General features: G+C 43.0%; 1 protein-coding gene across 1 annotated transcript in view; it reads left to right on the top strand.

The window, feature by feature from the left end:
* Positions 1 to 25,720, top strand: part of LOC134351502 (potassium voltage-gated channel subfamily C member 2-like) — a 362,430-nt gene extending 336,710 nt beyond the window's left edge. Inside the window, exon 5 of the transcript XR_010019161.1 lies at positions 25,590 to 25,720. The gene's annotated coding sequence lies outside the window, so the exon portion shown is untranslated. The remainder of the gene's footprint in view (positions 1 to 25,589) is intronic.
* The last annotated feature ends 520 nt before the right edge of the window (positions 25,721 to 26,240 follow it).

The raw sequence follows: 26,240 nt of genomic DNA, 5'->3' as shown, positions 1-26,240 counted from the left end.
GAAGGTTTACTCTCCTCTTCGGGAGCCGCAGCCAGGTTTCCACCCCCAATCTATCCATCAGACAGAGAGAGTCAATCAGGAGCCGGAGACAACCCTGCAATTCTTTGTCTCTTCTAACCCCACAGTCAACAGATTTGGACAGAGGTAGCCTCAAATAACCTCCAGTTATCCTCACCTTTGAATAGCAAAAGGGATTCCAACCACTACTCTTCCCTGACTGAAAGACTGATGTGGGGGTCCCTGCTGCTGAACTGCTGGTCCAGTGCTACAAGCACAAATAGCGGTGGGGCAGGGCTTCTTTGCAGCACACCCAGAAACAATATGTCTAGCAGACTGATCAGCTCTGCCCACAGGTGAAGCCTCTCAAGCCAGGGGAGAAAGTTTGGCTCACATATAGAAAACTTCCATTAAGAGTAGAGAGCTGCAAGTTGGCCTCACAATACGTGGGACCATTCAGATCGGAGAAGGCTATCAACGGAGCCTCCTATACATGCACATATGATCATCCATGGGGATTCACCCTGTGTTGCATGTTTCCTAACTCAAGTCAGTGACTTCCTTCCTCTTGCTCCAGTCACCCCATCCCCTTCTCTGCTTGGTGGATGAGTCCCTGGTCTATTCTGTGCGGCACATCCTAGTATCTTACTATGTGTGAGGCAATATCCATACCTTGGAGGGGTATGGCTTAACACATCCCAGACAAGTCTCCTATCTGAGACTTCCAGCGGGCACGGGTCTCTGTCACCTCAGGCTTTGTGTCTAGGGAGGGGTCTGGACACTCTTGCAGGTGGGCAACTGGAAGAAGGTGGCTTTCAAATCCCTTACTCACTCTTCCTTCAGTTAGTCCTGATGAAGGGTCTCGGCCTGAAACGTCGACTGCGCCTCTTCCTATAGATGCTGCCTGGCCTGCTGCGTTCACCAGCAACTTTGATGTAAGCTAGAGCAATAGTACTTGGACCCAGGATTCAGGACAATAGGACAGAGATGAGTATAATCTATTTTTCCCAGTAATGAATCTGTGAAATTCTCCATCCGGGAAAGCGTTGAGGTGAATTGATTAAATATATTTAAGACATGGTTAGATTTTTGCATAGCAGGGTAATTAAAAATTATGGGGAAAAGGCAGGTAGGTGGAGCTGAGACTTTGGCCAGATTAGCCATGATTTTACCAAATGGCAGAAAACACTTGATGGGCCAAATGGCCTATACCTGCTCCTATATCTTATATTTGTATATATTTATTTTCCTTATACTGTTTACTCACAAGTAAAGGACAGTATTACACACAACTAAAATTTAAAAATTAAATCAGGTGCAAAAGCACCTGTATAAAAGATGAAAAAGATTGATATCTATTCTATAATTGCCCTCTGAATAGAACCAATGAATGAAACATTCCAAGTCCATACAACCATTAGCTTCTCACTTTTACTGGACCCTTACCCTATCCACCTTTGTTCTCCTAAAATCCCATTAACTCCTCCCAGGTTCCACATTTTACCTACACAGTATCCAGCTAACCTACCAACTGACCGATCCTTGGGATATAAAACTAAATCAAAGGATGTGGTGTTACAGTACACACCTGACCACTCCAGCCTCTTGTGTTTAGATGCCCCGATTCTCTGGAGTACGGTCCCTTTAGAGATTCTGATACGCTCCGCTAACTGGCGGACATGTTTTGGCACCAACATTTCGATAGTTAAAGAGTTCCTGAACTCAGGTTCGGGGCTCAATCATCAGCTCAACTTTGGTCCAGTCTGAGATTATGTTTAGGATTTCTGTCTCATTTTGATTCTTGTCTAGTCTCGTCAGGTTTGTGAAATTGTGACTTGATTCTAGTCTTGCATACGCCAGCATATGGGTCCTTTCCATTCTCTCCTCAGCCTCTCGTCACAGGTGGATTCACTGGGAGAATGTGCAGACTCTGCACTGACAGTATCAGGGGTCAGAAGCAAGTCTAACTTGTATTTTACTGATATCAAATATGTGTCTGCTGTCTTGTTTGTGCAAGGTCTAGGCCTCAATTTACAGCCGCCACGAGAGAGGTGTCTGAGTCAGTGCACTCCACCGAGAGCGCTATGGTGCAGCATTCATGCTGGAGTCCATGCTAACCCTAGCCACCTCCCCCCACCCCCCAGTGTTCACTCAGCAGATGACCAGCTCTTTGGTGGTCATCTACAGATTTCTGTGGCATTGAATGGCTCAATTTTGGACTCTTTTATTGCGTGGCTGTATATTTCTATCTTATATCTGCTATGTGTGCTTTGTGCTGTGTGTGACAGTTGGTGTTATGTTTTGTACCTTGGCCCCGGAGTAACACTGTTTCGTTTGGCAGTATTTGTGGGTATTCATGTATGGTTGAATGACAATTTAAATTTGAATTTAATAATTGCACTATTTAATTCCAAAATAATTGGATTGGGATCTCATACTCCACAACCCAAAGTTTTCAATAAACTTAACAGAGAAAAAAAACTATGACCAAATTGTGTGTATGAACGAGCATATGTTTCATACACGCTCTAGACAAGATATTTGAGGCTGTAGGGATACGGGTGGGGGTGGGGTTGGGATTTGTTGGATAATAGTTAGAAGAGAAATAGTAAGTGATAATGTATGACACAAACAAGTAAGAATCTGTCAAATTTCCCACCAGGGAAATAAATTAATGAGTAATAATTATATTGGACCCAGCAATCTATAACACTTTAGTTCTTAAAATAGATATGATACTTATATGCTATATGAAGCATTGAAAGTTTCGTTAAACTGCCATTGGCCTGAACATTAATCCGAAGGTGGCTTCCAAACACGGGTGTTCTGAGGTGTGGGGTGTGTTAACGTGTGGGTGAAAGCTGAAAGTTAAGGCAGTTGGTCGCAATCTGTGATCACAACCAAACTGTAGCAATAAAATTTGCCTTCCCAGTTCTGCTTCTCAAAGCTGCACAGGAGAACGCCATCAAATGGCGTGAGCCAGTGAGACGCAAAGGGAGAGTGCACAGATGGGACTGGGATGGCTGCATGACACAAGGGAAAGGGGATGTTCCTGGTCAGTTGGGCCCGGAGCTCATCAGATCTCGCGTTTTACTTTGTTAAGTAAATATTAGATGAAGCCTTGTGTTACTAGTGCATTTTTGAAATCAAGTATAAGATCCTAAGATACAGGAGCAGATTTAGATCATTTGGCCCACCGAGTCTACTCTGCCATTTCATCATGGCTGATCTATTTTCCCTCTCAGCCCCAATCTCCTGCCTTCTCCCAGTAGTCCCATCTTCATTCTCCAGCTCTATATTGTCCCATCCAATGTTGATGATGAGTCCTTCCACCCTCCTCCATCTACAGTTGTCGCTGTTGCCTGGAGCGCACAAAACCATTGGAATTGTGCCCCACCCCTGGGAGGGACACCTCCTGACTTAAGCGTCCCATTTGCTTGATTAACTGAGTTGATCATCACTTTTTTTTTTATTATTACTGGACTCCCGCCCAACACTGGGCACCGTTATGGTGCACGCCTGCCTTGCTGGTATCACAAACCTGACCCCAGAGCGTCATCGGTTAAAGTTCTTCTGTACTCTACTGTTTCCTTGGCAATGGATTCGGCGCTGGGCTCTTCCCACATCACACGCAGCTTCTAAGCCAGGGAATCCTTGTTAGTTTTTTTTAAATCTGTTCTGTGATGTGCTGATATTCCACGGGTTGTCACGTCTGATCGGAGATCATAGGCAGAAGAGCCAGAGCGATGGCGAGGTAACGCAGGGCGGCAGGCGACGCAAAGAGCAGTGAGCTGGCTTGCAAAGTGACAGACGGCAGCCCTCCTGTGTGCCTGAGTGAGCCCAGGATCGGCTGAATGCTATTCCCAGAGCCCCGATTTACATGGACAGGTTAGCGGGTGAGAGAGACAGAGAAGTAGAGAGAGGAGGGAGTGGGTGGGATGGGATGGTGAGGCTAAGGCTGTCCCTCGTACAAACTTCGCACTGAGGGGGGAAAAAAACAGACACGATCTTCTTTGTCTCTGCCCGAGGGAGGCAATGAAGCATTACAGAATGGTGATGCCGTCGGCGAGGCAAGCAGCAGTCACAAGCAAGGCGGCAGTCAGAAGCGATAACACACACATGGGTGACTCTCTCGCAGAGCAGAAGAAAGGCTGTGCCCCTTCCGTGCCTGCGTGCGTCGCCCGGGAGAACGCGTGTCAGCCACGCTGCCTGTACTCGGCGGGTCCGGCGAGGGTTTTGTTAGGCTGCTAATACGAAAATAAGGTCTGGAATTTTGGACGGCCGCATCACACGAACAGCACGACAGCATCCAGGAAATCTGGCTACAATTGTATAAACCTCCTGTGGTTGCACGGACGCTATACAATTTATAACATTTCTAGGTTTCTGGGTTGATGGTTTGATATCAATGTGTAAGCAATCATTGCCACAGCGAATCTGGAGGCAGATCCAAGTATGAGCCCATTCTGACAATTTTTAAATATAGAGGGAAGTTTATGTTACTCTCAGACCTGGCTAGCAATCCACTTGACTACTGCTAGATTTACGTCATGGCACTGGTTTGGCAAATCCCAAAGACATCATTGAGAGACGGCTGAAAGGGACCAGGGACAAATTTATAGCAAGGATGACTCCCACTTCAGTAGCCAATCCAGGTCCAGCAACAGACTGCACATTTCATCTATTGGCTGAGATAACAGCCCCAGCCTGAAAACACCACCCTCCCCCCATCAGGGAATATGCTACTGCCTGGTATGGGCAAAAAATAGCCTTCAACTTCACCTCCGCTATCTCCCAACCAACACATTCCTACCTCTCTGATATGGATAAAAATACATCCTTTGCCTTCACCTCTGCCATCTTCCCAACCAACCCAACCCTACCTCTCTGATATAGACAAAAATATATCCTCCAACCTCTCTCCTGCCAACATGTTCCTGCCTCTATACATTACTTCTGTCAATTTCCATTTTGTTCCTCCCATTTTTTCTCACTTAATCTACCTCTCCCTTCCTGCATTATCCCTCCTCTCCCATTCTCACATTTCCACCTCCTTCCTCTTGTTCACTTCCATCATGTCTCTCCCTCCTGTTTCCCTCTCATGCTCCATCACTTCACTTTGTTTCCAGTCCTCCATCTTCCTCTGTACCTCCCCGCTGTGTAGCAGTTGATCACACAACGTCGTAATGTTATGCAATGGCGCTCCTCTTCTGAAATGCTGCCAAATGCATTATGTTATCCTTCTTTAGTAGTCTGGAGGCTCTCAAACAGCATAAAAACTCCCTGGTGAAGCTCTCTGCTAGAGGGAACTGCGGCACACTTTTTCATGAAATTTGTTTTTATTCAGGTGGTATATACACATGTCAACACCCCCCTGAACTGTGGCTCTGTATCACTGGTTAGCTTCCTGTGCTCTGGGAAATCTGCATGAGAGATAGTAAATTTAAAGGTGTAAAATTCACTTCAAGATGACCTCAATAATGTCTCCTCAGGATTGGTAATTGGTGTGATAAATACCCACTTGCCTGCTATGAACTGCCATCCTCACTGCAGCAAGTGGCTTATTATAGCAGACAAATTCACTTCCATTGAATGTCAATGGGTGTTGTGCAGCTGGTTAAAATCACATCATGAGATCTTTGAACCCATTGTGCTGGAGAGCACTCAGTAAATGCACTCCTGACACATGTGCATTTACACACACACACACACACACACACACACACAAACAAAGCTTTGTCATTCTGCTATCGTTACGCTGAGTGTTTGCACTGCAGTGTCTTCCCTTGGTATATTCTCATAATGTTTCCTAAACTGAGCTGATGTGCTCAGGTTGGCGTTATGGTGCCTTTCCCAGCATACACGGCACAATATTCCACTTCTTTAATAATGTCAGTGTGTAAATATGTATATGTCCTTCATCTATTGGCTGAGGTAACAGCCCCAGCCTGCAAACACCACCCCTGCCCCCCATCAAGGAATATGCTACTGCCTGATATGGGCAAAAAATATCCTTTGACTTCACCTCTGCCATCTCCCAACCAACACATTCCTACCTCTGATATGGATAAAAATACACCCTTTGCCTTCTCCTCTGTCGCCTTCCCAACCAACCCATCCCTACCTCCCTGGTATAGACAAAAATATATCCCCCAACCTCTCCCCCGCCATCTCTCCAGCCAACACGTTCCTGCCTCTATGCCTCTGTTTATTTTGCAGTATGATTGTAACTGCATTGTGGGGTGCATCATATTCTAATTCACGTATAGTCCGCAGTTAACTTTGTTTGTAATTAAAGATGGTGTGTCCTGGTGCCCAAAAAAAGGCTCTTTGCTCTCACTGGGAGAGGGGAGATATAAGGACTGCCAGGAGTACACATTGCATAAAATAGTACAGAATGATTATTGCGTTTTCTGGTAGATATATTTTTTGTAAATATTGACAGTTTTCACTAATTTTGCTGATTTTTGATGCACCTAATAAACATCCTTGTGCTAAAGTGCTAAGTGATTTCAGCCATTTTTTTCTTTGGTCATAACCCACAAATCTAACATAATAAACACTAGTCCTCTTTTGCACAATTTGTTTTTTGCAACATCATAATTTTTGTGTCTTGCTGCTGGAAAACAACAAATTTCATGACATATGTCAACGATATGTCAGTGTTTTTTTTTATACAGCATGGGATCTGGATTCAAAATCATTCTCGTTTACACCCATATATCCAAGAATAATCATAAACAATCTTGTATAATAAATATGATTCTGATTAATTTATTTCTATCTTCTGGCCTTCATGTCAAAAATCTATATTTTCTGCAGTTTAATGATTCCTTCTATTTCCCACTATCACAGTTTGCAACTTGCATAATAGGAATTAATGATATCCATTTACAAATAAGGGTTGAAATTATCAGGCCAAACACATTAGGTTAGTGTATTGCGCTTTTAGAGTCTAGCCATTAAAACCTCTGTTATATCTGTTGGGTTTAATGTGTCCTTATAAAACAATTTCATACAATCTCTACTTAATTTCTAAAGAACAAGGTTTGCAGCTGAAATTTTAACCCAAAAGCAGATGTTCTGGAATCAAATTAGATGTTTTGAAATCCCAAGCCTTTGCTTAACAGCTATATAGCAGTTAGTGTTATGCTGTTACAGTGCCAGTGACCCAGGTTCAATTCCTGCTGCAGTCTGTAAGGAGTTTGTGCATTATCTGTTCGACAATGTGGTTTCCTCTGGATTCTCCGGTTTCTGCTCACAGTCCAAAGGTATACGGGTTAGTAGGTTAATTGGTCCCATGGGTATAATTGGACAGCACCAGCTCATTGGCCGGCTGGTGGCACAATGGCATCAACGTCGGATTCCGGAGCGATGGTTCCCGAATTCGAATTCAAGTCGGGCCACCCCCGAGCATGCTTTCCATCCGTGCCAGGTTGAGTGTCGAGCTAGTCACTCAGCCTCATAAAAAAAAGGGTCGAGTCAGGAATGTTCATATCGTGACCCAGTTAATCTGGAAGGAGACCAATCCTGACATCACGCACCAGACAAGAATGGCTGACTGTCTGGTGCGACACGCAGAAAAAAAAACCCAGCTCATTGGCTGGATGAGCCTGTTACCAAACTGCATCTCAAGATAAAATTGGGGCAGCATGGTAGAGTAGTGGCTAGCACAATGCTTTACAGTACTGGTGGCCCAAGTTCAATTCCCACCATTGCCTATAAGGAGTTTGTATGTTCTTCCCATGACTGTGTGGGTTTCCTCCAGGTGCTCTGGTTTCTTCCCACAGTCCAAAGATGCACCAGTTAGTCAGATAATTGGTCATTGTAAATTGTCCCGTGATTAGGCTACGGTTAATTCGGGGTATTACTGGGCAGCGCAGCTTATAGGGAATAGCATATTCTGTGCTGTATCTCAATAAATAAAGAAAGATATTAATGGCCAGTTGATACAATTCCACAGGATGTATAGGTGGTTAAAATATTTTTATCAAGCATGGAATTCACATTTTACAGAATAAACCACAGTCAACCATATTTCTCAGGTCAGACTAAATTGTAATGAATTTTAATGGCCTAAAACCACTGCTGTTGGGCCAGGATAAACAAAGATTTCCTTCCCTCCCAGCCTCGCCTCACCTCTGCTCTGCACTCTCCATGCATCCTTCCCTAGTGATTCCTCATGGATTTCTGGGTCAAAGATCACCTGCTCCATGCTGACTCCCATCCTGCTCTTGTGTCCACATTCCACTGGTATCCTGTGAACCAAGCTGAATTCCAGATAAACGAACTGTCAAGCAGGAAAAAATGCAGTCTTTGATAAAAATTCCACAGATATATTCCACATTTCAGAATCAGGTCTGGACCATAAAACCATAAGACCATAAGACATAGGAGCAGAATTAGGCCATCTGGCCCATCGAGTCTGCTCCACCATTCAATCATGACTGATCCTTTTTTTTAAATCTCCTCCTCAACCCCAGTTCCTGGCCTTTTCCCCATAACCTTTGATGCCATGTCTAATCAAGAACCTATCAATCTCTCCCTTAAATACTCCCAACGACCTGGCCTCCACAGATGCATGTGGCAACAAATTCCACTGGCACACAATATGTCATGAAATTTGTTGGTTTGTGGCAGCAATACATTGCAGTACATAATGAAAAAGCTATAAATTACAATAAGTGTTTATACATATAAATCATCGTTATGTATGATGTAGATGATCATTGGCTTTGACCATAATTGTTTTTGGCAAGTTTTTCTACAGAAGCGGTTTACCATTGTTTTCTCGACAGTGTCTGTACAAGATGGGTGATCCCAGTTTGAACCATTCGGGCCGTTCTCCTCTGACCTCTCTCATTAAAAAGGCATTTTCACCACAGAACCTGTTTTTCACACCATTCTCTGTAAACTCCAGAGAATGTTATGGTGAAAATCCCAGGAGATCAGCAGTTTCTGAGATTTCAAACCACCCTGTCTGGCATCAACAATCATTCCACAGTCAAAGTCACTTATATCACATTTCTTCAGCATTCTGATGCTTGGTCTGAACAACAACTGAACCTCTTGGCCATGTCTGCATGCTTTTACATATTGAGTTGCTGCCACCATGATTGGCTGATCAGACATTTGCATTAACGAGCAAGCGTACCAGTATACAGTAGCTAATAAGGTGCCCACTGAGTGTACGTTACTGTGAAATTAACAACCAAACACTGAAAAGAAAGTGCAGAGTAAGATGAGAGAATTCAGTTCTAAATTTTAAAAATCAGGAGTTTAGATTTTTAAAATCTCCGTCTGCAACGTAAACCTGCAGGAATAAGATTCTGAATTTGAAATAGTTAACTTGTCTGTCAGAAAGTTTCAATGCCAGCATTTCATATATATCCATTCATTTTCTAACACATAAGACTGTCTCTTACCCTCACACTCTGTTTTGCCATGATGTTGCATGTTTTTGTCTGCCAGCACTACACTTCCTCTGTCACTATAACACTCATCAAAATCATCATGTGCTGTGTTGTATGACATGGGCAATGGTGGTCTTTGACCATGATGGTCCTTGGCAAATTTTTCTACAGAAGTGGTTTGCCATTGCCTTTTTCTGGGCAGTGTCTGCACAAGATGGGTGACCCCAGCCATTATCATACAATCAAAGATCGTCCGCCTGGCGTCAGAGGTCACATAACCAGGACCTGTGATATGCACCAGCTGCTCATTCGACCATCCACCACCTGATCCCATGGCTTCTCGTGACCCTGACTGAGTGGCCAAGCAGGTGCCACACCTTGCCCAAGAGTGACCTGCAGCCTAGCAGAGGGAAGGAACCCCTTGCACCTCCTTTTGTAGAGACATATTTCTACCCTATCACCAAAATTTTCTGTATATGAAATTAAATTAGTGCAAAAAGTGGGGAGAAAATAGTGAGGTAGTGTTCATGGATTCATTGTCCATTCAGAAATCTGATGGCAGAGGGGAAGAAGCCGTTTCTGAAATGTTGAGTGTGTGTTTTAAGGCTCCTGTACCTCCTCCTTTTATGGTAGCAATGAGAAGAGGGATTGTACAGGGTGATGGGGTTCTGAATGACGGACGCCGCCTTTCTGAGGCATTGCCATTTGAAGGTGTGCCCTCAGTGCTGGAAAGTCCAGTGTCTATGATGGAGCTGACTGAGCTTACAACTTTCTGCAGCTTCTTCTGATCCTGTGCACTAGTTTCTCCACACCAGACGGTGAGGAGACCAATTAGAATGCTCTCCGTGGTACATCTATAGAAATTTGTGAGTGTCTTTCATGACATACGAAGTCCCGATGAAATATATCGGCTGTCGTGCCTTCTTTGTAATTGCATCAATATGTTGGGCCCAGGATAGATCTTCAGAGATGTTGACACCCAGGAAGTTGAAACTGCTCACCCTTTCCAGTGCTGATCCCTGAATGAGGACTGGTACATCCTCCCTGAAGCCCACAGTCAACTTCCTTGGTCTTACTGATATTGAGTGTTTTTGCGACACCACTCGACAAGCTGATCTATCTCGCTCCTGTACACCTCTTCGTCGCCATCTGAAATTCTGCCTGCAGTAGTTACATGAGTGTCATTGGCAAATTTATAGATGGTGTTTGAGCTGCGCCTCGCCACACAGTCGTGAGTGTGTCGAGAGTAGACCAGTGAGCTAAGCACACATCCCTTAGGTACACCAATGTTGATTGTTAGTGAGGAAAAGATGCTATTTTCAGTCCACACAGACTGTGGTGTCCCAGTGATGAATTCAAGTATCCAGTTGCAGAGGTGCAGAGACCCAGGTTCTGGAACTTGTTGGTTAGAACTGAGGGTATGACTGTGTTGAACACTGATCTGTAATCAATGAACAGCAGCCTGACATAGGTTCTACTGTTGTCAAGGTGATGCAAGGCTGCATGAAATTGCATCCACTATACATAGCTCTACTGTGGTGATCGGCAAACTGCAGCACATTCAGGTCCTTGCTAATTCTAGCCATGACCAACCTCTCAAAGCACCTTCATTACAGTAGATGTGAGTGCCACTGGGAGATAGTCATTGATGCAGCTCATCCTGCTCTTCTTGGGCATTGCTACGATTGTCACCCTTTTGAAGCAGTTGGGAACCTCCGACTGGAGCAGAGAGAGATTGAGGATGTCCTTGAAGACTCCCGCCAGTTGGTTGGCAGGGTTTTCAGAGCCCTGACAGGTACTCAATCAGGGTCTAATTCCTTCCAAGGGTTCACCCTCTTGAAAGATGTGACATGGGCCTCCAAGATAGAGATCACAGGATCACCAGATGCTGCAGCGATTTGCAGGAGATGCAGTTTTATCCTCCCTTTCAAAGTGTGCATAAACGGCACTGAGCTCACCTGGGAATGAAACATCACAGCTATTCATGATGTTAGGTTTCACCTTGCAAGAAGTAATGCCCTACAAACCCTGCCAGAGCTGACATACATCCAATTCCATCTCCAACCTCAACTGGAGTTGTTTTTTTTTCTCACTTTAAAACTCCATTTAGCAGACTTAAACAACCTCCGCATATCAACATTGGGATTCAGGAAATGTTCTGCAGAGGCTATTACCCAGATCCATTAAGTGGCAAAATAGCTAAGCAGAGTTGAGATGTTTACATGTGCTGTGTTGCTCAAATGGGTGATAGCAAGGAAGATATATAGTTTTCATTTGCGCCCTTTCCTTCAGAATCTTTAAAGGGAGATGTTTTTTCACAGGAAGTTTCATGTATCCAGTATTGAGTACTGAACCTTCCCAGCCAACCATTTGCAGTAATGGCCAGACTCCCTGCAGCTCTTCTCCACACCCAGGAAGATTACTAAATCTCAAAGAAAGAGTTAGCTCCCTTGAATGGCTGTGCATTCTCACTATCAGATTTCTTCATACAATCTACATTTTACTGATAGTATAAACTAGTAGTACAATTACAAAGGAAAATTAACCACCGGGGCAAGATATTGTTCCATTAAACATTAAAGTCTTGAACATTACCATTTTAAATGGATAATTTGAAGCAAGATATGGAGTGAATCATGAGCTATATGATTAAAATGATACATTAAACTTAGTAGTGCTGTCTGCATGGCTCTCATGCCACATTAAGTCCTATGTCTGCAGAAATTCATTTAGCAAAGATCTTTCTCCTCTATTTATGCTTCTAATAATATGTGACCTGGAGAAAAGCCAGATTCATTTAAGTTCACATTTTTCTCATTGTTAGTAAAATATCTCCTATGCAAACATATCCTTTTCGTATTTGCCTTTGTTGAAACATTCCACAGTAATATAATGCTGGTGATCTTGGGTCGAGGAAGTCATTAGATCCTCCGTCAATTATTTTGTTCTTATTTTGCGCATCCTTGGACTTTGCCTGGTCTCTTTGTCTCTTCGGTATCTGGTTGACGACCTGCTGAGTAGAAAGATAACTTCCTTCTCCTGTACACTGCTCTGTTCCAGTTAGGAAATTCAGCGTTAGAAAATGGAAAGTCTTCCTTCCTCTTCAACTATTTGCTTAACTTTGCACATTTCAGTACTAAATCAATGGAGTATTCTGTTTATATAAGCTGAGATATGATTCAAATAATTAGAAATTGTAAAGAAGGTATTATTTCTGATTGATTAATTGTTAAGTCTGCTTCTCAAATTTTGGTTAAACCCTGCACTAAAGTTATTGCTTACTAAAAGCAGAATACTTTTTAACTGTGGAACTATCAGGCAGAGGTACTGCAGTCTAAGAACAAGGAATGTTAGGCTAGGCACAGCTACTTCTTCCAGGCTGTGAGACTTCTGAACATCTTGCTGCCACACATGATTTATGACAAGGCCAGTAGCATTAACACTGTTGTATAATGAATCAACCTATAAGCCAGGGAAGTGATGACCCCGTCCCGTTAGACTGTTTGAGGTAACTTATTTTAATTCTTTCTTACTTCTCTTCTAATATTTGTATATCTGTGTCCTTGTAATGCTACCGTGACACTAGTTTCCTTTGAGATCAATAAAATATCTACCTATCTAACTGTATGTGGTATATGTGTAGGCTAGTGTAATTGGTGGAAATGTACGTAACTCACAACCTTGGGTTGGGGTTTCACAGAGGCTGGCCTGATGTAATTACGTAAAGGACTTTCACTGTGCTTTTGTATTCAGGTCTTGGAGTTCAATGGGATGTGTTATGGTTTCTCTTGAACATAAAATGCCTCACTTTGGTTTATTTGTGAAAACCAGCACATGCACCTTGCATCTACAGAATACTTTTTTATATGTCAATTGTCACAATGTGCACTGAACAGTATCAGATCAAAAGTATGGAGGAACGACTGACTTCAATGTAGAGTCGGCGCTGAGAGTATAATCATCATAATTCCAACAGAACGTCGCTGGTTCAGCCAAGCAGCACTGCGAGAAGTAACATTCTCAGAATACAGCATTAATGGAAAGACTCTTGGCAGTGTGGAGGATCAGAGGGATCTTGGGGTCTGAGTCCATAAGATGCTCAAAGCAGCTGCACAGGTTGACTCTGTGGTTAAGAAGACATACAGTGTATTGGCCTTCATCAATCGTGGAATTGAATTAAGGAGCTGAGAGGTAAAGTTGCAGCTACAGTGTATAGGACCCTGGTCAGACCCCACTTGGAGTACTGTGCTCAGTTCTGGTCGCCTCACTACAGGAAGGATGTGGAAGCCACAGAAAGGGTGCAAAGGAGATTTACAAGGATGTTGCCTGGATTGGGGAGCATGCCTTATGAAAACAGGTTGAGTGAACTCGGCCTTTTCTCCTTGGAGCGACGGAGGATGAGAGGTGACCTGATAGAGGTGTATAGGATGATGAGAGGCATTGATCGTGTGGATAGTCAGAGCCTTTTCCCAGGGTTGAAATGGTTGCCACAAGAGGTCACAGGTTTAAGGTGCTGGGAAGATGTCAGGGGTAAGTTCTTTACACAGAGACTGGTGAGTGTGTGGAATAGGCTGCCGGTCAAAGGCGATGGAGGCGGATACGATAGGGTCTTTTAAGAGACTTTTGGACAGGTACATGGAGCTTAGAAAAATAGAGGGCTATAGGTAAGCCTTGTAATTTCCAAGTTTGTGGGCCGAAGGGCCTGTATTGTGCTGTAGGATTTCTATGTTTCTATGTTTCAAAACTAGGGCCCTACAATTAACGCACATTGGGCAACCGCTTAAGTAATACAAGGAACACAGAATCCCCGAGCTTATCAAAATAAATTTAATATTAAAGAGACGGCACCAGGAGAACACATTACAAAGAGCGAGTCATTCAAGAAAAACACAAGGATCTCTAAACGATTAAAGTCTTGTTAAACAATTAACAGATTCAGGTGCTTTTAAACCCTCAAAGCCCAATGTCCTCTGGTGTCCCACACAGGTCCGAAGAACTCATTCCAGTTAATATAATTGTGTTAGTGTTATTTTATGTGTTGTATGTGACAATATGTACTGTGTTTTGTACCTTGGTCCCTCAGGAGTGTTTCATTTAGCTGTGTACATGTGTAAAGTTGAATGGGAATAAACATGAACTTGAAAGTTTCAACTAATATTAGGAACAGTTTAATCTTTCATATGCTAAACGTCTATTTGGGATAATGACAATATTAGCAGAACTGGCTCAAATTTGGATACAAAATTGACTCTGGGACCACTAAACATTAGACAGATGGTGAACACAGATTTAATATAGGATGCCAATATCCTTTGCCATCATTATTTAAGCAAGATAACAAGGCACTTCCATCATCACAAGCAGTTGTTTTAATTTTGTGACTGATAGATGTTTTCATGTGAAGCTTCCTTTTGTGCCATGTGCATTCATGATTGATTCATATTTTAATGCTTTTAAATCATCTCAGTGTGGGCTGTTCATTTATTTATTTACTTACTTACTTACTTACTTACGTATTTATTGAGATACAGCACAGAACAGGCCGTTCTGGTTCTTCGAGCTGCATCGCTCAGCAATCCCTGATTTAACCCTAGCCTAGTCATAAGACAATGTACAATGACCAATTAACCTATAATCTGCACATCTTTGGACTGTGGGAGGAAACCAGAGCACCCGGAGGAAACCACGCAGTCACAGGGAGACCATACAAACTCCTTACAGACAGCGATGGGAATTGAACCCGGTCTGCTGGTATTGTAAAGCCTTGTGCTGAACACCACACCACTGTGCCACCCCAAGCTAACAGAAAAGAAATAGCAAATGGCAACTGGAATGTCAGATGCACTTGGTAATTAATTCGGTTACAATTCTGAGGGAAATGAATTCATACAGAGGAATATAGAATAATGAGGGGTATAGATTGGGTAAATGCAAGCAGGTTTTTGCCACTGGGGTTGGGTGAGACTAGAACTAGGGGTCACAAGCTAAGGATGTAAGGTTAAATACTTATTGGGAATCTGAGGGGGATGTTCCTCACTCAAAGGGTGGCGTGAGTGTGGAACGAGCTGCCAGCAGAAGTGATGGGTGCAGGGTCGATTTCAACATTTAAGAGAAGTTGAATGAGCACATGGATGGGGCAGGTATGGAGGGCCAAGGTCCAGGTGCAAGTTGGTGGGACTAGACAGAATAACAGTTTGGCATTGATTAGATGGGCCAAAGGACCTGTTTCTGTGCTGTAGTGTTTGACGACTCTATGATTCTGGTATTGCTCTATTCCTCTTTAATCATAGACAAGATAATAGCCATTGAACCCCTCGAGTCTGTCTGGCATTTCAATGGCTGATCTGTTCCATTTTTCAATTGTCCGTCCAAATCTATGATATCCTTACCTCATGGAAATTTGCCTGCCTCAGATTTGAAGAGTCTAATTGTCCCTTCATCTCAAATCTCTTGGATTACAGAGTTAAAAATCCCACTGAACTAACTGTTAAAATATGCACATTTACTCACTACAGGCCTGGTTCTAACATTTGCTCTAATATTTCTGTTTCGTAATTCTTGATTTCTGCCTATGAATGGAAATGATATCTTCATATCCACCCTCTTAAAATATTATGCACATTTTAAATATTTTAATCGAATCATTATTGGCATGCAACCTGTTATTGTTACTTATGTCAACTCTTTGTATTAAACACTATTCGGTTCAATTGGCAGATCAAAACCAGGAATTACACTTGACCTTGCTGAGTAGAGGGGTACAAAGTTAAGAACTATTTTCTGGCCTTTCTCTTGCCCACCTTATTTTTCTGTGGATTTTGTAAATGACCTCCTTCTTGTGGGATAGAAAGGTCTGGAATACAGCAAAAAAACTTCTTTTCTGAGAAAATGTGATCACTGGAACACTAGGATAAAATTAACAAACTGATGCCAGAGGTAAAGCAGTAGCCTAAGTCAAAGCGCTAAATAAGGAAGCAGCTCGTACTCCAACAGAAATTATTATTATCTGAGAACATTACCTCTGCTCATTGACCTGGAACAGAACCATACAGTTCAACAAAAACAATGTTTAAAACATCAGTGGCAGGGTTATTTCGTTAAGGTTTCTTTTGTTTACATTACAACCAGCTGCCAGCATTTCAATAGGTATCCCTGACATTAGTTACTTGAACGATTTCACAAAAAATATCTTTGATGCTGGAGCAACTTTTTTTTAAAATAACCTCCTATTATTTGTCCGTTCATTATGTGCTTTGTCGTACGATGGAGGTGGGGTGGTCATGATCTTAACATGACCTTGTACTTAGGAAATATTTCTACAGAAGTGGTTTGCCATTGCCTTCTTCTAAACAGTGGGTGACCCCAGGCTTTATCAATACTCTTCAGAGACTATCTGCCTGGCATCAGTAGTCACATGAACATGGCTTGTGATATGCACCAGCTGCTCACACGACCCTCCACCGCCAGCTCCCATGGCTTCATGTGACTCTGACTGTGGGGCTAATCAGGTGCTACAGCTTGCTCAGGGGTGACCCGCAGGCTAGCAGAGGGAAGGAGTGCCTTACACTTCCTTTCGTAGAAACGTAACTTCTCCCTGCCACCCAATTTTATTGCCCGTAAAAGGCAAACTGGTTTTTGGTGTTCTTTCCGTGGTAAGATTGAACCTTCAACCATTTGGCAAAAGGGTAATAATAATAATAATTAAAAGGCAGGATGTTCTGAAGCCTTCAGGATCATTGCAATGGGGCCTTGTAGACCATCTCTTGCCGTACCATTGGCTTGTTTCTGATTGTGTATTTATTATTGTGTTAATGTCCTGTTTTTGCACAGCCTTCTTTTTCTTCTCTGTTCATTGTCTTGTACAGTTTATGTATAATTTATATGCTGTGTGTTGCTTGAACCGTTTTGCCTGTGATGTGGCTGCCTATTAGTTTTTCATTTTACCTGTACCCTACTGCACTTGAGCGCATAACAATAAACTCCACTTGACTTCTCTTCACTTGATTCACAATTCCTTTTCTCCAAGTTATTCATAGCCAATGAAAGTTATGGTGTGTTCTCACCTTTTGTATCATAAACACAGCAGGTAATTTTCACACAGCACTCCAAGAGTCAGAAGTGTGACTCTGACCAGATTACTTCCAGTAACATTGACAAGGACTCTGGAAATGAAACAACAGCCTCTTACTCAATGTCAGCAAGACCAAGGAGCTGATTATTGACTTTGAGAGAAGGGAACCAGAGGTCGATGAGCCAGTACTCACTGGGGGATCAGAGGTGGAGAGGGTCAGTAACTTTGAGTTCCTTGGTGTTATTGTTTCTGAGGAGCTGTCCTGGGCCCACACATAAGTACAATTATGCAGCGTCTTTACTTTCTTAGGAGCTTGCAAAGATTCAACATAACATTTAAAACTTATACAATCCTCTATGGATGTGTAGTTGAAAGTACATTGACTGGCTGCATCACAGCCTGGTATGGAAACACCAATGCCCTTGAATGGAAAATCCCACAAACAGTAGTGGATATGGCCCAGTCCACCAGCGGTAAAGCCACCCCCAACACTGAGCACATGTATATGCAACGCTGTCACAGGAAAGCAGCATCCATCATCAGGGACCCCAAACACCCAGGACATGCTCTCCTCTCACTGCTGCCATCAGGAAGGTGGTACAGGAGCCTCAGGACTCACACCACCTGGTCCAGGAACAGTTATTACCCCTCAAGCATCAGGCTCTTGAACAAAAGGGGATAACTTCACTCAACTTCACTTGCCCCATTGAAATGTTCCCACAACCTATGGACTCACTTTCAAGGACTCTTCATCTGATGTTCTCGATATTTATTATTTATTTATTTATTACTATTATTATTATTACTTCTTCTTGTATTTGCACATTCTGCTGTCTTCTGCACTCTGGTTGATGCCCTAATTGGGTAGTCTTTCATTGATTCTGTTATGGTTATTATTCAATAGATTTATTGAGTTTAAATCTATAACATAAATTCAGGGTTGTATATGGTGGCATATATGTACTTCAATAATAAATTTACTTGAACTTTGATCCCTTCTCTTTTTTGAATGATTCAGACAGCAGACAGAGACTTTGGTTAACACCTCACTCAAGGACAGCACATTTGACAAAGGGACATACTCTCAGTACTGCACTCAGATATCAGACAAGTACAAGGAGTTGATTTGAACCCATGACATACTGATAAAGTGTGAGATTGCTACCAGCCACACTGCAATTCATGCAAATTTCTCAGTAATGTCAATTTATCACACAACGTGAGCCACATTGATAGGACTGGTGAAGGGAGGGTTTCAATTACAATTAATTCTCCCTTTCTCCTCCCTTCAAAGCCACCAGCCCACTGGATAGACTAGAATAAGGATGATATTAAAAGTTGAAAATTGTGTACCTGTTTTAAGGAGGAGTAGGTGACCAATCCACTCTCAAAAGGCATCAGTCAATGACATACTCCAAACAGATCAGTTCCTAAAGGCTGTGTTTCTCCATTTCAGTGAACTTCAAATGATCACCTCCAGTGGTGAACTCCACCTCCTGTACCAGTGATCCAGGAGGATGTGCAATCTTTGAACTCGCTCTCCCTCCTGCATTAATCTGAACTTCACCACTTCCCCAGTCAGCAGACACCATTAACCTGTTGCGTTACGGTCCTTTCTGTAATGTCGAATTTCTTTCCTCCCCTCAGTGTCCATATCCACCCTGTGTTCTTCTACTTCCATCACCAATATCCAGCTCCCACACCCTGTACTGATCATCTCTCTCTCTATCATGTCTGCCTTGTGTCCCTGTGTAACCCAGCTCATACCAGAGATGGTTGACAACCCTAATGTTCACCTTTCCCCACTCATCTGGATCCAACTCTGAGATATCCAATACTCCTCCCATGATGGTTAGCACCACACTTGATATCCAAATCCCCATACCTGAAATTTCAATGCTCCATGGAACTGATATATTACTGGCAAAACATCAATCTAGCTTCTTGTAGAAACATAGAACATAAACTATAGAACAGTAAATCACATACAGACCCTATGCCCCATGATGTTGTGTGACGTATATAAACCCATTTGTGATCATTCTGAGCCTTCTCTCCTACAACAGCCCAATGATTACTGACAATGCCTCAATGACTATTGTCCAGTAGCACTTACATCCATTGTAATGAAATGTTCTGACAGAATGGTGATGAAGCAAATCAACTCCTATGTGGATGCACTCTAATATACCTAATCTCACAACAGGTCAACAGCAATGCCTTTTCCTTGCCTCTTCACTCAACCCTGGAATACCTGGACAGTGAAGATGCATATGTTCGTCTGGATGCTCTTCATTGACTATAGTTCTGCATTCAACCCTATCACCCCCTCCAATCTAATCAATAAGCTCTGTGACCTAGGCCCCGTATCTCGTTGTGCCACTAGATCCTCAATTTCCCCACTTGTAGACCCCAGTCAGTTCTGATTGGCAATAACATCTCCTCCATAATCAGGAGATACTGAGTCTAAGTACGGCTCCAATGATATATTTAAGTTCGCTGAGGCCAGACACCACTGTCGTTGGCAAAATCAAAGGTGGTGACGAATCAGCCGATAGAAGGAACTTTGAAAACTGGCTGAATGTTGCCACGGCAACAACCTCTCAATGTCAGCAAAGCCAAAGAGTTGATTGTAGACTACAGGAGGAGAAAACTGAAGGTCCATGAGCCAGTCCTCATCAGGGGATCAGAGGTGGAGACGCTTTATATTCTTCGGTATGATCATTTCAGAGGATCTCCCTCTTAAGTGCCATGACAAAGAAATCATGGCAGCACCTCTCCTTTCTTAGAGGGTTGCACGGATTCGGCAAGTCGTCTAAGACTTCGACAGACTCCTATAGATGCATAGCGGAGAGTGTTTGGATCACATTGTGGTATGGGAGCACCAATGACGTTGAATGGATACGGCCCAGTGCATCACAGGTAAAGCATATAGTACAAGAAGCACCTTCGCAGGACAGCTGCATCCATCATCAAGGACCCCTTGACCCAGGACCACGCTCTGCAAATATTACCTCTCAACCATCAGGCTCTTGATCCAGAGGGCATACCTTTATTCACTCCAACACTGAACAGATTCCACGATCTATGGACTTCCTTTTAAGGACTCTTCAACTCGTGTTCTCAATATTTATGGGCCCTCTCTTTATTATTATTTGTTCCTTTTTTTAATATTTGCACTGTTTGCTCCCTTTTGCACATTGTTGATTTACCCGTCATTGTCATGTGTAGTTTTTCATTCATCCTACTGTGTTTCTTAAAATCTACTGTGAAAGCTCACAAGGAAATGGATCTCAGGGTAATATGCGGTGACGTATATCTACATTAATAATAAGTTAATTTTGAACTTTGAACTCTCAATTTTCCTACCTCCATGAGCCCATCTGAGAGTCTTTTAAATGACCCTTTTGCACCAACCTGGCAGTGCATTCCAGGCACCAACCACTCCCTGCGTAAAGTCCTACCTCTGAGCAGAAAGGAAGGAATTCCGAACTGGTTCTCCGTTGAAGTCACAAGACTTCACGACATGGTAGCGCAGCAGTTAGCATAGAATTATTACTGCGCCAGCGACCTAGACTCACCTCTGCTGCTGTCCGTAAGGAGTTTGTACGTTCTCTCCATGACAGTGTGGGTGTCCTCTTGGTGCTCCCGTTTCCTCCCACAGTCCAAGGACATAAAGGTTAGTCAGTTAATTGGGCACACAGGTAGCACAGGCTCACTGGGCCTGTTACTGTGCTGTATCTCTAAATAAATATTGACCCACAGGCCCTGACTGCAGAGTCCCAGTAATAAAATAAACTACCCATGTCCCACTTCCCCTCTCCTCTCCTACCTCCCCAGCTAGCTCTTATTTTCAAGATCAATGGTAAATGATGGATTGGTAAATTGGTCGCATGTAGAGACACAGAGAAAAATCTGTTTTGCATACAGATCAATACGTTATAGCAATGCCATATGGTAATACAGTGGGCACGTGGCCAAGTGGTTAGGGCATTGGACTAGCGACCTGAAGGTCATGAGTTCGAGCCCCAGCCAAGGCGACGTGTTGTGTCCTTGAGCAAGGCACTTAATCACACATTGCTCTGCGACGACACTGTATGGGTCCTAATGCCCTTCCCTTGGACAACACTGGTGTCATGGAGAGGGGAGACTTGCAGCATGGGCAACTGCTGGTCTTCCATACAACCTTGCCTCGGCCTGCGCCCTGGAGAGTGAAGACTTTCCAGGCGCAGATCCATGATCTCGCAAGATTAACGGTTGCCTTTAATGGTGATACAAAGTAAAACAATAGCAGAATGCAGAATAAAGTTGTACAGTTACAGAGAAAGTGCAGTGCAGGTAGAAAGTAAGGTGCAAAGTTACAGTGGGGTAGATAGTGAGGTCAAGAGCCTGTTATAATGTACTAAGCAAACAATAATCTTACAACAGTGGGATAGAAGCTGTCCTTGAGTCTAATTGTATATATCAAGACTATTTTCAAGTTGGGTAAGCAGGAGCTTGTCAGAACTGTCACGTCTGAGCACCATGATGAGTTGGCTAATAAGCAGAACTCTCTTGCTCCAGTTTTGCTTGAACACACCATACAGTCCACCTGGCGAATTGAAAGCCACTCAGATTGTATGGCGCAGTCAGGTGAACTGTGTGTAAGGGGTTTAAGCCATGTTTCATTGAGGCCTAGCACTCAACATTCACTCAGGTTTCTTTGGTAGGTCACTCTTGCCCTTAGTGCATCAGCTGTGCTCTCGATGTCCTGGATGTTATACTGGGAAGGAAGGTCTTGAACCCTCACCTGTCACCCAGCCCTCTCTCCATGCTTCCGAGGTAACCCTTCCCAGATAAGCTAATGTTCACCCTTTTCAGACCAGCAAAATTGCACCCAACAAAAGCCAACAGAATATATAAGATATTTTATTTCAAATATAAGTACATAAGATAGTTTATATTTAGAGTGGTGGGGTAGAACTATATTTTTACCAAAGGAGGTGTAAGGTGCTCCTTTTCTCCACTAGCCTGTAGGTCACCCTTAGATGAGGTGTACCACCTGCTTAGTCCCCTGATCAGGGTCATGGGAAGCCATGGAAGCAGGTGCTGGATGGTCATATGAGCAGCTAGTACATATCACAAGTCCTGGTGATGCGACTACTAATACCAGGTCACCCTTCTCGTAAAGACACAGCTCAGAAGAAGCCAATGACAAACCACTTCTGTAGAAAAATTTGTCGAGAACAATTATGGTCACGGAAAGACCATAATTATCCACATCATATGACACGGCATATAACAAATTAGATTCAACTTTACTGTCATTGTGCCGAGTACAGATACAAAGCCAATGAAATGCATTTAGCAGCTGACCAGAAATGCAAAGAATAGTGTTATTTACAAAATAACTGCGAATAAAAAAAGTGCTACAGCACACAGATATAAAAGTACTGAGACAGTACAACACGGATGCAATCCTGCTTAGTGCTGTGATGAGAGGTTCAGCAGGGTCACAGTCTCAGGGAAGAAGCTCTTCCTGTGCCTGCTGGTGCGGGAGCGGAGGCTCCTGTAGCGCCTACCGGATGGGAGGAGAGTAAAAAGTCCATGGTTAGGGTGAGATGCATCCCTCATAATGTTTTTCACCCTGCCCAGGCAGCGTTCACGGTAGATGTTCTCAATGGTGGGCAATTGGGTGCCGATAATCTGCTGGGCAGTTTTCACCACACGCTGGAGTGCTTTGCGGTCCGATACACACTCCATTACAGTGAACAAGTTTATGTCATAGATTGATTGTTTGTCAGGATCGCTCTATTGTGCATCTATAAAAGATTTTGGTGACAAGCCACATCTATGCAAACTTCTAAGAAAATAAAAACACTGTCATGCCTTCTTTGTGATGGCATTTCCAAGCCAACTTCTTCAAACCCTTCTTCTTCAGAGTCCTATTGTTCAGGCAGTCTTATTCATTGTGGGTTGCTACAACTGGTAGCAGGTGCATTTCCAAATTAGGAGGCAGTGGTTTCAAGCTCACATTTAGAGGAAAGAGCACAAAAAATAGACTGACAACTTGACATGCTGGGTTTTGGGTGAGCTATTAAACCAATGCTGCCTTTGTTCTCTCAGATGAGAATACCTAGGATGTAAATGATCCTATGAAATTACTTTGGCTGGTGAGTAATCCTTAGTGTGCCAGCACCATTCATCTCTCAATCAAAATCACAAAAGACGATTACCACATTAGAGTTTGTGAGAGCATGTTGAATGCACATCAGCTTTTGTGTACTCACGTTGCAGTGGTGACTACATTCTTGGAATACTGTCAAACATTTTGAAGAGTAGCAAATCAGAAATCCAAAACAATGTTTTGTTCAGCTGAAAAGTTGTTGCTTGTCGTTCCTTTTCACACCTGCTGGCACGTCGGGTGGCATTTTTGCTGTTTCTGTCGTATCTGACTGTTCTTTTACAACGCTGTGTTGCTAGCTTGATGCTCAACCCAACGTGCGAGGAGCCGGCCAGATCTGAACTCAGGGCCATTTGCCTCGAAGTCCGATGTTGATGCCCCTACACCACTGGCTGGATATCAGCTGAAAAGTGTGGAACATAAATTTGAAGAGGAGCGATGCCTCAAAAAGGCGACGCTCGTCATTAAGGACCACCATCACCCAGGACATGCCCCGTTCTCATTGTTACCATCAGGAAGGTGGTGCGGAAGCCTGAAGGCACAAATGTAACTCTTCAGGAACAGTTTCTTCCCCTCTGCCATCTGATTTCTGAAGGGACATTGAACCCATGGACAACTACCTCACTACTTTTTTACTTCTACTTTCCCATTACTTATTTAATTTAACTATTTAATGTATATATACTTTAATTCACAGTTTTCTTTATATTATCAGGTATGACAAAGTACTGCTGATGAAAAGTTAACAAATCTCATGACAATTGCCAGTGATAGTAAACCTGATTCTGATTCTGACTTCATAATGTCACATTCTCCATGTCTTTCCAGTCTTTATGGTCTCCAACTCTGACCACATACATAATTGCTCCATTTGTAAAGGAAAGTGCCGGGACTTAAGGAAACTAAGTTAAAACCTTATTCGACCTGAACTGTTATGAGTTAGTACAAAATCATAGGCTTTGTAAGTTTACCTGTCTCTCTGTCAAACGCAGAAATTGTTCCCGGATAATATTGAAACTATTAAGCACTCATAGCCTACATTGAAATGATATTCTGAAATGATCAAATGTAACTTTAAAAATAAATTTCTGCATTAATTTTATTATTAAGAACATTGATAATATTCTAAATAACTTTGAGGGAGTACAATACAGATTTAAGACTTGTAAAGGAATATTAACGTGTTTGTAATTTTGCCATAGGCTGCTTCCAAGCAAAAAGTAATAGGTATAATTCTGATTCTGAAGTGCATGTTTTTAGTTCCAGTTGCTTTAATTACTGAGCAATTATGGTAACAATAGAGCAATTTGGCTAAAATACCAGCAGAGATTTAGTTCTCTTTTTTAATGTGTTGGTATTGTGGCACAAGCTGTTTTACTGCATTCCACAGATGGCTAAGGACCATGTGAGGGATGTTCTCTTCAAGTGGAAGGCAGAATTAAATTCATGACTTTGAGATCCCTAGTTTTGTGCTTTTTTTTCAGACTTTGATATGCCAACACATTGTCTGAGGAGGCCGGGTCCTGTTCAGAATCAAACTGAAGAAACCATGCATTACAAACTTCCCTTAGGTAGCATAGTGGTTAGCACAATGTTTTACAGTACCAGCGACCCGGGTTCAATTCCTGCCCCTGCCTGTTTGTTCTCCCCATGACCGCGTGGGTTTCCTCCGGGTGCTCCGGTTTCCTCCCACAGTCCAAAGACATACTGGTTGGTAGTTTAATTGGTCATTGTAAATTGTCCCAGCGTAAATTGTAAATTACGCTGGGGATAAGTCGGGAGATGCTGTATAGTGGGTTGAAAGCCCTGTGCCCCGATATATCTCAATTAACCAATAACGCTTAGGAGTTTAGGAAAGCTAATGACCCCTAATGGCAACTCTTTTGTTTGCATCTTCGGAAACAGCTCTATTTCCATCTTTAATATCTTTATTTTTCCCTTTCAGGGTTCTTTTGATGACCCTGACCTGGAGTTACACGCTGACTACAGTTCTTTGCGGGAATGGGACCCACTCTTGGGGTTTCACAACCAACCGTTGTTGTTCGGCACGCCAAAGGCTTAGCCTAAGCGTTCGGCTCAGATTCGGAAGCCTGGATCTCAGGGGTCTGGAGTTGGGCAGATCGAGGGGCGGTGTCACAACAGGAGACCCGTGTATCGTCGGGGGAGTTGGAGTATCAGCAGTTGTGTGCCCTGTTTTTTTTGGGTATAGAGTTTGAAAAAAGTGACGTGGCAGACTTTTAACATCGTAAACCAGCAAGCTGTTTGTTATGTCTCCGCGCTCGCTGAGAAAATGGAGTCACCTCTTTCTTCCTTATTAGGGAGAGAGAGAACCTACGGTATGTCGAATACCGGGTGAAACGCAAAGTCTTTGGGGTAACTGCAAGTCTGTGTCTTTGCTATTGCTTTGAGTGCTTGGTGGTGGTACCGATGCTTTTTTTTTGCTGGTGGTGGGAGGGGGGATTGTTGTTTGCTGTCACTTACACGTGGGACGGGGGAGCTGGGGGGGGGTACTTTGCGGTTCTAACATTTAACTGTCGTTCATTCTTTGGGCCTCTCCTCTGTTTCTGTGGATGGTTGTGAAGAAAAATCATTTCAT

Source organism: Mobula hypostoma, chromosome 9 (assembly GCF_963921235.1).
Source record: "Mobula hypostoma chromosome 9, sMobHyp1.1, whole genome shotgun sequence".
Taxonomy (NCBI): Eukaryota; Metazoa; Chordata; class Chondrichthyes; order Myliobatiformes; family Myliobatidae; genus Mobula; species Mobula hypostoma.
Note: the sequence above shows the minus strand (reverse complement) of the source record. Positions and strands in the feature narration are given on the sequence as shown.